This window comes from Ranitomeya variabilis, chromosome 7 (assembly GCF_051348905.1).
Source record: "Ranitomeya variabilis isolate aRanVar5 chromosome 7, aRanVar5.hap1, whole genome shotgun sequence".
Classification (NCBI taxonomy): Eukaryota; Metazoa; Chordata; class Amphibia; order Anura; family Dendrobatidae; genus Ranitomeya; species Ranitomeya variabilis.
Genome location: NC_135238.1, coordinates 49,065,111 through 49,077,986, shown reverse-complemented (window position 1 = coordinate 49,077,986; position 12,876 = coordinate 49,065,111). Strand labels below are relative to the sequence as shown.

The 12,876-nt window shown below is 45.0% G+C and overlaps 1 long non-coding RNA gene and 1 pseudogene across 2 annotated transcripts in view; one reads left to right on the top strand and one right to left on the bottom strand.

The window, feature by feature from the left end:
* The window catches only part of LOC143785894 (uncharacterized), a 119,524-nt pseudogene that overhangs the window by 25,073 nt on the left and 81,575 nt on the right, over nt 1–12,876 (bottom strand). Inside the window, exon 4 of the transcript XR_013218137.1 lies at nt 5,713–5,717. The product of XR_013218137.1 is annotated as an uncharacterized LOC143785894 (transcript). The remainder of the gene's footprint in view (nt 1–5,712; nt 5,718–12,876) is intronic.
* LOC143785896 (uncharacterized) overlaps nt 1–12,876 on the top strand; it is a 44,863-nt gene that overhangs the window by 11,676 nt on the left and 20,311 nt on the right. The window lies entirely within an intron of this gene.

Below are 12,876 nucleotides of genomic sequence, written 5' to 3'. Positions count from 1 at the left end.
CCAACCGCACATGATCTGCTTACTTCCCGCATGGTGTGCACAGTCCCGTGCGGGAAGTAAGCAGATCAATGCACTCCTATGTGTGCAGAATCGCCACGATTCCGCAATTTTAATGAACATGCTGCGTTTTTTTCTGGATTGCGATTCCGCTCAGGAAAAAAATGCAGCATGTGCACAAAAAATGCGGATTGCATTCTGTTACATAGGATGCTTAATGTTAGCGTTTTTTTCGCGGTTTTATAGCGTTTTTATAGCGAAAAAGCGCGAAAAAAACGCAAAAAATCTGCTACGTGTGCACACAGCCTCACAGTAGCAGCAAAGTCTTTGAGATTTCAGAAATGTCATACAGTTTGTTTTTTTTGTCTTCGGTATTTTGTGCTTTGCTTAGTTTTTGCATATTAGAGTATATCACTTCTCTCAGCGTTTTTCAGCATTTTTAATCCATTGAAAGTAATTGGTGGTGAAAAAACACAGGCATTAGGTTTTGCTAGGTTTTTTGTGCCAAAACCTTATGAAGTAGAATATGATTTTTTTTTTTGGTACTAAATTTTATCAGCATGCACAAGAGACAAATGTAGCATAAAAAAACGCAGCAAAAAAGCAAGAACAATGAAGCAAAACCTACTTTTTCTGCAACTTCTTTACTGTCAAGAGAGCTGGTTTTGCAATGAAAAAAACACAAAAACGCCATGTGTGAACAAAGCCTTAAGTCATGCCTCCCAACCTTTGAAGAAGGCAAAGAGGGACAAAGGTAGCCTATTTTAGGCCACGCTCTGACCACACCCATTTCACAACTAGTCACACCCATATCCATGCCCCAACCACACCCATATAGCACTGCTGATCACGCTGTATCATAAACAATAATTAAAAACAGAAAAAAATATGGCCCCACATGATGCTCAATACTGTATAATGGCCCCACATGATGCTCAATACTGTATAATGGCCCCACATGATGCTCAATACTGTATAATGGCCCCACATGATGCTCAATACTATATAATGGCCACACAGTGCTCCATACTGTATAATGGCCCCACATGATGATCAATACTATATAATGGCCACACAGTGCTCCATACTGTATAATGGCCACACATTATGCTCCATACTGTATTGTATAATGGCTACACATAATGCTCCATACTGTGTAATGGCCCCACTTGATGCTCCATACTGTATAATGGCCACACATGATGTTCCATACTGTATAATGACCCCACATGATGCTCAATACTATATAATGGCCACACAGTGCTCCATACTGTATAATGGCCACACATGATGCTCCATACTGAATAATGGCCACACATTGCTCCATACTGGATAATGGCCACACATGATGCTCAATACTGTATAATGGCCACACATGATGCTCTATACTGTATAATGGCCACACATGATGCTCTATACTGTATAATGGTCACACAGTGCTCCATACTGGATAATGGTCACACATGATGCTCAATACTGTAAAATGGCCATACATGATGCTCAATACTGTATAATGGCCACACATAATGCTCCATACTGTATAATGGTCACACAGTGCTCCATACTGTATAATGGCCACACAGTGCTCAATACTGTATAATGGTCCCACATGATGCTCCATACTGTATAATGGCCACATGATGCTCAATACTGTATAATGGCCCCAGAGTGCTCCATACTGTATAATGGCCACACATGATGCTCAACACTGTATAATGGCCACACATGATACTGCGTACAGTATAATGGCCACTCATGATGCTCCATACTGTAAAATGGCCACACATGCTGCTCAATACTGTATAATGGCCCCACAGTGCTCCATACTGTATAATGGCCACACATGATGCTCAATACTGTATAATGGAGACAGTGCTCCATACTGCATAATGGTCCCACATGATGGTCAATACTGTATAATTGCCACACATGATGCTCCATACTGTATAATGGCCACACATGATGCTGCGTACAGTATAATGGCCAGCCATGATGCTCCATACTGTATAATGGCCACACAGTGCTCCATACTGTATAGTGGCCCGACATGATGCTCAATACTGTATAATGGCCACACATGATGCTCCAATCTGTATAATGGCCCCACATGATACTCCATGTTGTATAATGGCCACACAGTGCTCCATACTGTATAATGACCCCACGATGCTGCATACAGTATAATGGCCACACATGACAATGCCTGTGTACAGTTTGGGCTGTAGATGGGTCCCAGCAGCTCTGATTACAATGCAGGCAAAGATTTCACCACCTGTTGCTGTCCACACAGCTGCCTCACAGATCCTGCACATTGCAATGTTGCGCAGCTCTGCAAACTCTGCATGCACTCAGACAACACCACTATCTACTGGCTCCACTCCACAACTGCTGTAGTATATAAAGGATCCATATATATATAGTGTGTGTATAGATGGACCTGCTGCAGATTGCAGTGTGTATATAAATGGATCTGCTGCAGCTTGCAGTGTGTATGTAGATGGACCTGCTGCAGCTTGCAGTGTGTAAATAGGTGGACCTGCTGCAGCTTGCAGTGTGTGTATATAGATGGACCTGCTGCAGCTTGCAGTGTGTGTATATAGATGGACCTGCTGCAGCTTGCAGTGTGTATATAGATAGATGGACCTGCTGCAGCTTTTTGGAGATGCTGCTCGGGGGTCTGTGATGCTCTGGGAGGTCTGTGATGCACTCGGGGGTCTGTGATGCTCTGGGAGGTCTGTGATGCACTCGGGGGTCCGTGATGCTCTGGGGGTCCGTGATGCTCTGGGGGTCCGTGATGCTCTGGGGGTCTGTGATGCTCTGGGGGTCTGTGATGCTCTGGGGGGGGTCTGTGATGCTCTGGGGGGTCTGTGATGCTCTGGGGGCCTGTGATGCTCTGGGGGTCTGTGATGCTCTGGGAGTCTGTGATGCTCTGGGGGTCTGTGTTGCTCTGGGGGGGTCTGTGATGCTCTGGGGGGGTCTGTGATGCTCTGGGGGGGTCTGTGATGTTCTGAGGGGTCTGTGATGCTCTGGGGCTCTTTGATGCTCTGGGGGTCTGTGATGCTCTGGGGGGGTCTGTGATGTTCTGAGGGGTCTGTGATGCTCTGGGGCTCTTTGATGCTCTGGGGGTCTGTGATGCTCTGGGGGGGTCTGTGATGCTCTGGTGTTCTGGGGGGTCTGTGATTCTGTGAGTGGTCTGTGATACTCTGGGAGGTCTGTGATGCTCTGGGGTCTGTGATGCTCTGGGGGGGTCTGTGATGCTCTGGGGGGTCAGTGATGCTCTGGGGGGTCAGTGATGCTCTGGGGGGTCTGTGATGCTCTGAGGGGTCTGTGATGCTCTGGGGGGTCTGTGATGCTCTGGGGGTCTGTGATGCGCTGGGGGGTCTGTGATGCGCTAGGGGGTCTGTGATGCTCTGGGGGGTCAGGGATGCTCTGGGGGGTCAGGGATGCTCTGGGGGGTCAGTGATGCTCTGGGGGGGTCAGTGATGCGCTAGGGGGGTCTGTAATGCTCTGGGGGGTCTGTGATGCTCTGGGGGGTCTGTGATGCTCTGGGGGTCTGTGATGCTCAGGGTGTAGCCCAGGCTGCTGGCTGATGTAGATGAGGATGGCAGATAAGAAGTGCCGCTTATTGCTAGATATGTTGGTAAGGCTACTTTCACACTAGCGTTAACTGCATTACGTCGCAAATCCGTTTTTTTGCCGAAAAAACGGATGCGTCAAAAAAGTGAAAAACGTATGCAACGCATACAGCATTTCGACGGATCCGTCGCAAATCCGTTAAACGTTTCCGTCGAAAATACTGGATGCGTTGCATACGTTGCATCCGTTTTTACCATCCGTTGCATCCGTTTTTACGACTGATCCGTTTTTAAAAGGGAGGCTCCCAAATTTGATTGGCTACTGGAAAATATGGAAAACTATATAGTTACTGTTTTTACAGCCCATCTTTGAGGGTTTTAGTTTTGTGGCAGCGATGGAAGGTGTTCTTGTGAGCATTGCTAGTTTGGTTACCGACATTATCTTTGAGACGAATCGCCTGGATATCATAGTGCGGGAGAAGGAGGCGGCAGCGGAAAGGCGTAGGATGCTTCTGCAGCAACGGAGACGGAGGCGACTCTGGATACATCCGATTAATGAACTACGGATGATGATAAAGGGATCCAAACCCTAACCCTACCCCTAACCTCACCCCTAACCGTTTAATGAACATTTTCTGACAGTCATAGTGCCACGTATTTCAGTGCCACGTATTTCAGTGCCACGTATTTCAGTGCCACGTATTTCAGTGCCACGTATTTCAGTGCCACGTATTTCAGTGCCACGTATATAAGTGTCACGTATTTCAGTGCCACGTATATAAGTGCCATGTATATAAGTGCCACGTATAACCACGTAGTTATAGTATTTATAGTACGTGGCACTGAAATACGTGGCACTTATATACGTGGCACTTAAATACGTGGCTGGCTGGGGTCTTGTGGCTGGCAGTCTTCTCTCTGGGTCTTGCTGGCATATGTGGGGTTGAAGGCCCAGGCCAGGTTTATATAGATTTGGGGGTGTCTGGCCAATTGGCAACAAAATCCAGCTTCTGAGCATGCTCAGTGCAAAAAAACGTATTGCAGCGCTGCATTGCATCGTACGACGTGTCCCGACGCATCCGTCGCTCATAGGCTTCCATTGTAGCCAACGACGTATGCCACAGGATGCGTCGCGACACGTTTTTTAGGCGGAGACAAAAAACGTTACAAGCAACGTTTTTTGCCGACGACGTGTGGCCAAATTTCGACGCATCCGTCGTAAAACGGACACGACGTATGACAATCCGTCGCAATACGTCGCCAATACAAGTCTATGGGGAAAAAACGCATCCAGCAAAAACTTTTGCTGGATGCGTTTTTTCTGAAAAAAGACGTTTTGAGACGTAATGCAGTTAACGCTAGTGTGAAAGTAGCCTAATTGGAGACAATAGGTCTGCTGCAGCACCAGTAATTACGGTAGTGCAGGAGCCGAGGCTGCAGAGTGTGTGAGCCCGGGCACACTGGCACACGGACACTGCCAGCTGAGCAGTAAAGTTGCCGTTGTGCTCTGGTCTGGGCCAGGGCGCAGTGAGCTGTGATGGAGCACAGACAATGCACTTCACTTTCCATCAGCAGCAGCAGCCTGTGCTGAGTGCAGGAGCCTCTCCTCTCTCCTCTCTTGTAACTTACCCTCCTCATCCTCCCTCCCCTTCTCTGTTATCGGGGGAATAAATCATTTTGTTGTTGGTGTGATGTGAGGGTAGAGGCTAGAATGGAGTCTCTCCTGTGAGGGGATGATGTCACAGGAAGGGGCAGAACATCCTCCATCCATCCAGGGTAGATCTGATAACAGAAGCGATGTGGGGCTGCGGCTGCCGGTGATCACATGCAGCTTGTGTGTCAGGAATATTTGAGAGGCTGCACAATGGAGCTGTGTGCAGATGGTTATGAGGACATAGGGCTAAGTGTGAGGAGTCTGAAGATGTATTTTGGAGCAAAGAAGCATGGATGATGTTACTATATGGGGCTGCATGTTGGAGGGTTCCGCAGGTAAAAGAGTGCTGCTACCTGTGTGGGATGACTTACTGGGAGAATGATGATGATGATGAGGGGCCGTGCGGAAAAGCGGGTGATGAGACGACAATCGCAGGTCCTCTATGTGGGCTAACAAATACAATGAAAATGTAAAAGAAAAGTTCACACCACCTCCTTTTCCCCAATAAAAAGTTTTTTAAAAAAATACAGACATGTGGCATCCCTACATTTGTAAAAGTCTGATCTATGAAAATCCAAAATGAATTAACCAGATCAGTAATTGGAATAACAAGAAAAAAAATAAAATTGTATCTACTCTAAAACTGTATCTATAAAAAGATTGAATTAGGGCGCAATAAGCAAACAATCAAAATGGGAAATTGGAAAAATAAAAAAGTTATGGTTCTTAGAAAATGGGAGGAAAAACAAAGTTGAGAGGGTGTTAATGAAAACAAGAAGATAATAAATGACATACAGTAAAAAGTTACATATAAATTTCTTAAAATAATTGGACATAAACCAGACACCGATCACTTACATTTTGTGTTTAGGATCCAGAGAGGCAGAAACTGGGACAAGTCTTCAATTCCACTGACTCCAAGAAATGACCAACATCCAAAAGTCTTACACACATACATAACACCTTGTCTGTTTGTTCCCATCCCCTAACATGTGAGGTCACCTCCAGGCAGGGTCAGGATATTTGCATTCTATGGCTCTTTATGTTGATGTATCCCCCCCACCTGTGGGTTGTGATGTGTAAAGGTACCGTCACACTAAACGATATCGCTAGCGATCCGTGACGTTGCAGCGTCCTCGCTAGCGATATCGTTTAGTTTGACACGCAGCAGCGATCAGGATCCTGCTGTGATGTCGCTGGTCGCTGAATAAAGTCCAGAACTTTATTTGGTCGTCCGATCGCTGTGTATCGTTGTGTTTGACACCAAAAGCAACGATACCAGCGATGTTTCACACTGGTAACCAGGGTAAACATCGGGTTACCAAGCGCAGGGCCGCGCTTAGTAACCCGATGTTTACCCTGGTTACCAGCGTAAAAGTAAAAAAAACAAACGGTACATACTCACCCAGCGTCATACCTCCCCCAGCGTCTGCTTCCTGACACTTACTGAGCGCCGGCCCTAAAAAGTGAAAGTGAAAGCACAGCGGTGACGTCACCGCTCTGCTGTTAGGGCCGGAGCTCAGTCAGTGTCAAGAAGCAGAGGCTGGGGGACGCGCAGGTGAGTATGTACTGTTTGTTTTTTTTTACTTTTACGCTGGTAACCAGGGTAAACATCGGGTTACTAAGCGCGGCCCTGCGCTTAGCAACCCGATGTTTACCCTGGTTACCCGGGGACCTCGGCATCGTTGGTCGCTGGAGAGCGGTCTGTATGACAGCTCTCCAGCGATCAAACAGCGACGCTGCAGCGATCGGCATCGTTGTCGCTATCGCTGCAGCGTCGCTTAATGTGACGGTACCTTAAGGTCAAAGAAAACCAATTCCCAGACCCAATGTGAAAATAACAACCAGTCCACACCGGAATCCTCCACAATAAACCCTATTCCTATATTGGATGACATTTTCCGTGAAATTTCATGGCATATTAAATGTTCACAGACCAATGTCAAATGAGAGACGAGGTCCAGTACTGTATATTACACTTACAATAAGGCCTGTTACACATTAACTCTTTGGTGTTCGTTCCATTAACATATCCAAAGCCCATTGAATAGCCCCCAGAGTGGTCTGAAATGTATAAAAACTATTGTCAGGTCTGTGCTGGGACACCCTGGGGGTCTATGGTTTTGTTTTGCAGGAGGCCTACAACCAGTGTTTTCTCCCCACTTACAATAGGAACTGACACATTAATGCTTTGGTCTTCCTACCATTTAGATGTCAAAAACCCATGGAATGTCCCCCAGACCACATGTATAGCCTGTACCACATGTAGCCTCCACTAGCCTTATACGCTCGAAAATGAAGCACATCAGAGCTCGTGTTGACTCTGTCGGCACCATTATAGTCCGTGGTTCCGTCAGCGCCTATGTCTCAATCCCGTTTTGCAAATTTGTGACGTCATGTGGGTGAGCGATTTGCTGATGTCATCATTGTGAATCGAGTGGGGTTATGATATGGACCGGCCTATGTTATGGACAATTTTATTGATGTCATTTTCAATGCACAGAGATACCATGACGAGCTCCTGAGGGACGTTGTTGTGCCATTCATCCACAGCCATCACCTCATGTTGCTGCACATAATATTCCCAGTAACCAATTCCGTAGGATCAGAAAAAAACTGTAGCTTAGTGAGTGATTTTAAAGAACAAGCGGCTATATTACATGATAGGTTCTCCGCTCAAAGATATCTAGGAGGGATTATAAGAACTCGGAGTCATTATTAAAAGACAAAATTAAGATTACAACAGATAATAAATATACAGTTAATTTTATCACACAATTTAATTAAAAACACAAGGACATTTGTAATATTATCCAGAGCAATTGCCATATACTATTAGATGATCCTATCTTAGGTGGTTATATACAGTATATTCCTAGAAATCCAGGTATCACCTTTTGTAGAGCCCCCACCATCAGAAATATTCTAGCTCCCAGCCGCTTGTAGCCACCTATTCATACTATGGAATCAGGAATGACTAATAACAAAAAAGGGATTTATAAATGTGGTGTAAAATGCCTTTGTTGTCAAACTATCACTCATGGGTCTATTAATTTTGTATCTTCTGTCACAAAAGAAAATGTTATGATCAATCAATATCTCAGCTGTACAACAGAGTTTGTCATTTACGTAATTGAATGTAATTGTAAGAAACAATATGTTGGAAGAACAACCCAATCTTTACATCTGAGATTAAATTCACACAAACAAAATATTTGCAAAGGTTTTCTTCTTCATGGGCTTTCCAAACACTTTTCTGTTGTACACAATAAAAAACCACAATGAATTAAAAATTACAGTATTTTTTTCGGACCATAAGACGCACTTTTTTCCCAAAATTTTTTTTGTGGAAAATGGGGGTGAGTCTTATGGTCAGGATACACTTCCCAGGAGACACATCCCAGGCAGATGATTCGCGGCAGTTTGGCAGATGATTGGTGGTGCTAGGGCTCCGCTGGCATTTGTGGAAATCCCAGAGCCCCCGTACATCCATCCCAGGCTGGTGAGTGGCACTTTTGCCAATGATCAGTGATCCCAGGCTGGTGAGTGGCACTTTTGCCAATGATCAGTGGTGCAGGGGCTCAGCTGGTGTTTTGTGAAAGTCCGGCGCCCCTGCACTTCCATTGCTGTAATGATGAGTTGATCTTCATGAAAATGGCCGCCGGAGCGCGACAGTTTGGCAGATGATCGGTGGAGCGGGGGCTCATGCGCAGCTCCAGCCTCCCATCACCTGTATACAGCAGCTCCAGCCTCCCTTGTCACCAGTATATAGCAGCAGCCTCCCCTGTTCCCAGTATACAGCAGCTTCAGCCTCCCCTGTCACCAGTATATAGCAACAGCCTCCCCTGTTCCCCAGTATACAGCATCAGCCTCCCCTATTACCAGTATATAGCATCAGCCTCCCCTGTTCACCAGTATACAGCAGCACCAGCCTCCCCTGTTACCAGTATATAGCAACAGCCTGTCCTGTTCCCCAGTATACAGCAGCTCCAGCCTCCCATGTCACCAGAATACAGCAGCTCCAGCCCCCCTGTCACCAGTATACAGCAGCTCCAGCCCCCGTCACTGGTATTTAGCATCAGCCTCCCCTGTTCCCCAGTATACAGCAGCTCCAGCCTCCCGTCACTTGTATACAGCAGCTCCAGACCCCCTGTCACCTGTATATAGCAGCAGCCTCCCGTTTCCCAGCATACAGCAGTTCCAGCTTCCCCTTTCACCAGCATACAGCAGCTCCAGCCTCCCATCACCAGTATACAGCAGCTCCATCCTCCCATCACCAGTATACAGCAGCTCCAGCCTCCCCTGTTCCCCAGTATACAGCAGCCCCAGCCTCCACTGTCACCAGTATATAGCAGCAGCCTCCTATCACCAGCCTCCACCCATCTTCAGCTCTATGAGCGCTCACCTGATCTGGTGTTCTCCCCATGTCGTCTTCCTCCTCCTCTGCAGTGATGTCTGCAGTGAGAGATGATCTCATCCTCCTCACATGCAGATGTTTGAGCACCTCGGATGCAGGGACCACTCTAACCCCGGAAGATGCAGCACCACTACTTCCTGGGTCAGTCATCTCCCTGCATAGAGCGGTGAATATGGATGTGCACCCCCACCCCTTCCCGCCCCCAACCCTCCCTCCCCTCCGAAAAGACAACACATTTCCTAATGGAGAGGAGGTTAAAATAGAAAAAAATTTCTTCCTTGTCTTGCCGCCCCCTGCAGCCCGACACCCTAGGCACGTGCCTTTCAGTGCCTAGTGGCAAATATGGCGCTGGCCATACTAGTACCGCTCTGAGGGACAATGTAAAAAGTAAAAAAAAAAAAATTAGAAAATGTACAAAAATCCCCAAATAGATAATAAAAAACAAATATTTTTCCAATAAACACACATATTTATGTAAATAAAAAAACAATAAAAGTACACATATTTGGTATTGCTGCATCCAAAACGACCCGCTTTATGAAACTGTCCCACTAGTTAACCCATTCAGTGAACACCGTAAAAAATAAAAAACGAGGCAAAAAACAATAAAAAGTGAAATAAAATGCAATCAAAAAGACAAATATAAATAAAAATGGTACAGCTGAATACATTATCTTGTCCCGCAAAAAACAAGCCACCATAGAGCTCCATCAGCAGAAAAATAAAAAAAAGTTATAGCTCTCAGAATACAGTGATGCAAAAATAATTATTTTTTCTATAAAAGTTTTTATTGTGTAAAAGCTCCAAAACGTAAAAAAGATATAAATTCGGTATCGCTGTAATCGTACTGACCTGAGAAATAAAGCTGCCTTGCCAATTTTATCACACGCAGAATGGTGTAAAAAAAAGCAATTCCTAAATTGCTGGGTTTTGTTCATTCTGTCTCCCTAAATCAGAATAGAAAGCGATCAAAAAACATCATGTGCCCAATAATAGTACCAATAAAAACATCAGCTCGTCCAACAAAAAAACAAGCGATGCCAAACATAAAAACCCGATATAAATCTGGTATCGCTGTAATTGCACCGACCCGAAGAATAAAGTGGCCTAATCACTTATACCACACGAGGAGCAACATAAAAAATAAATAAAGCCAATTCTTCACATGCTGTTGATTTTTTTTTTTATTCTGCCTCCCAAAGATCGCAGTAAGGCTTGGCTATATTTATCCTCTGCACTGAGCTCTTACATCAGGGTTTCTGTATAAGTCTCTGAAAACCGTGATTGAGACAGAACGGTGGAAGATTCGCTATAATAGTGAATGGATCCATCCGGGGTTTCATCTGTCACGTCACTCGGAGACTTTGATGGAAACCCCGATGTAAGTGCTTCACGTAGAGCGCCGGATAAATATGAACATAAATGCTATATAAAATGTTCCCAATAAAAGCTTCCACTCAATCCACAAAAAAACAAGCCCTCACTCAGGTCCGTCATCTGTTAATGGAAATATAGGGGCTGGTAGCACAAAGGTTCTGGAAAAGAGAAATGGCTCCTTGCCCCCCAAAAGAAATTCAGCAAATTCCCAGCTCCCAATTCCAAATGTCCCCTTCCCTTCTGAGCCCCAGTGTGCCTAAACCACATTTAGTGCCCACAGGCAGGTCTGGCATTTCTGTAGTGATGAGAGCCCGCTCAACTTACGGGTGCATGTCTACAGAAGCATGAGCTGGGCATAATGTACTGGTCACTACAATGGCAGTTTGCAATTTTCACTCAGCAACATCCATTCCAGCTTGTTTCTGGTAAATACCCATGGAGTCAAAATGGGGTCAATTTACAAGGGATTCTGCTTTTCTTGCACTTAGGGGCTCTTTATATGGAATCCGCAAACCATTCTTGGAAAATCTGCATTCCAGGAGGCAAATAGCGTTATGGTGAAGTAGTACTGCACAGCCACATATGGGTATTGCCACATTCAGTAGAAATTATGGGACAACTTTTGGTGCCATTTTTACCCATTTCCCAGTATGAAAACGTAAAATTTGGGGCTAACACAATTTCATGGTGGTAAAAATGTAAATTATTTAATCTTTACTGCTCAATGGTATAACATTCTGTGCCACACCTGTGGTGACAAAATAATCACTGCACCCCTAGATTAATTCATTGAGAGGTTTAGTTTGAAAAATGGGGTCACATATGGGGGGTTCTGCTGTGTTAGCACCTCAGGGGATCTGCCAATGTAACATGGCACCCTCAAACAACTGCAGAAAAATCTGCACTATAATATGGCGTTTCTTCCCTTCTGAGCTTTGCACTGTGCCTCAAAAGTAGTTTTCGATGACATATAGGCCATCGGTGAACTCATAAGAAATTGCACAACAATTTAGGGTTTATTTTGTCCTGTTACCCTTGTGAAAATACAAAATTTGGAGCTAAAAATATTTTAGCGGAAAATATATGAATTTTTTATTTTCATGCTTTAACGTTATAAACTACTGTGAAGCACCTGTGGGTTCAAGGTGCTCAATACACATCTAGGTAAGTTCCCTAAAGGGTCTAGGTTCCAAAAATGGTGTCACTTGTGTTGGGTTTCCACTGTTTAGGCAGGCACATCATGGGCTTTCCAAGCGCGACATGGCATCCGCTAATTATTCCAGCAAATTTTTCATTCAAAAAGTCAAATGGTGCTCCTTCCCGTCCAAGCCCTGTCGTGTACCCATCTGCGCAGTCAAAAAAAATTGCACAACAAATAGTATGGAGCAATTTCTCCTTTTACCCTTATGAAAATGCAAAATTTGAAGCTAAAAGAGATTTATCTGGGAAAAATATGATTTTTTTTACTGTCACAGCTTAACATTATAAACTTATGTGAAGCACCTGTGGGTTCAAGGTGCTCAATACACCTCTAGATAAGTTCCTTATGGCATCTAGTTTCCCATATGGTGTCACTTATGGGTGGTTGCCACTGTTTAGGCACATCAGGGGCTCTCCAAATGCAACATGGCATCCGCTTATTATTCCAGCAAATTTTACATTCAAAAAGTCAAATGGCTCTCCTTCCCTTCCAAGCCCTGTCGTGTGCCCAATCAGTAGATTTTCTGCACATATGGGGTAGTATTGGCATGCCCAGGGGCAATTGCACAACAAAATGAATGGTCTATTTTCTGCTGGTAACCTGTGAAATTAAAAAAAAAAATAGGTCTGAAGGAAAATGCTTGTGAAAGACAAGT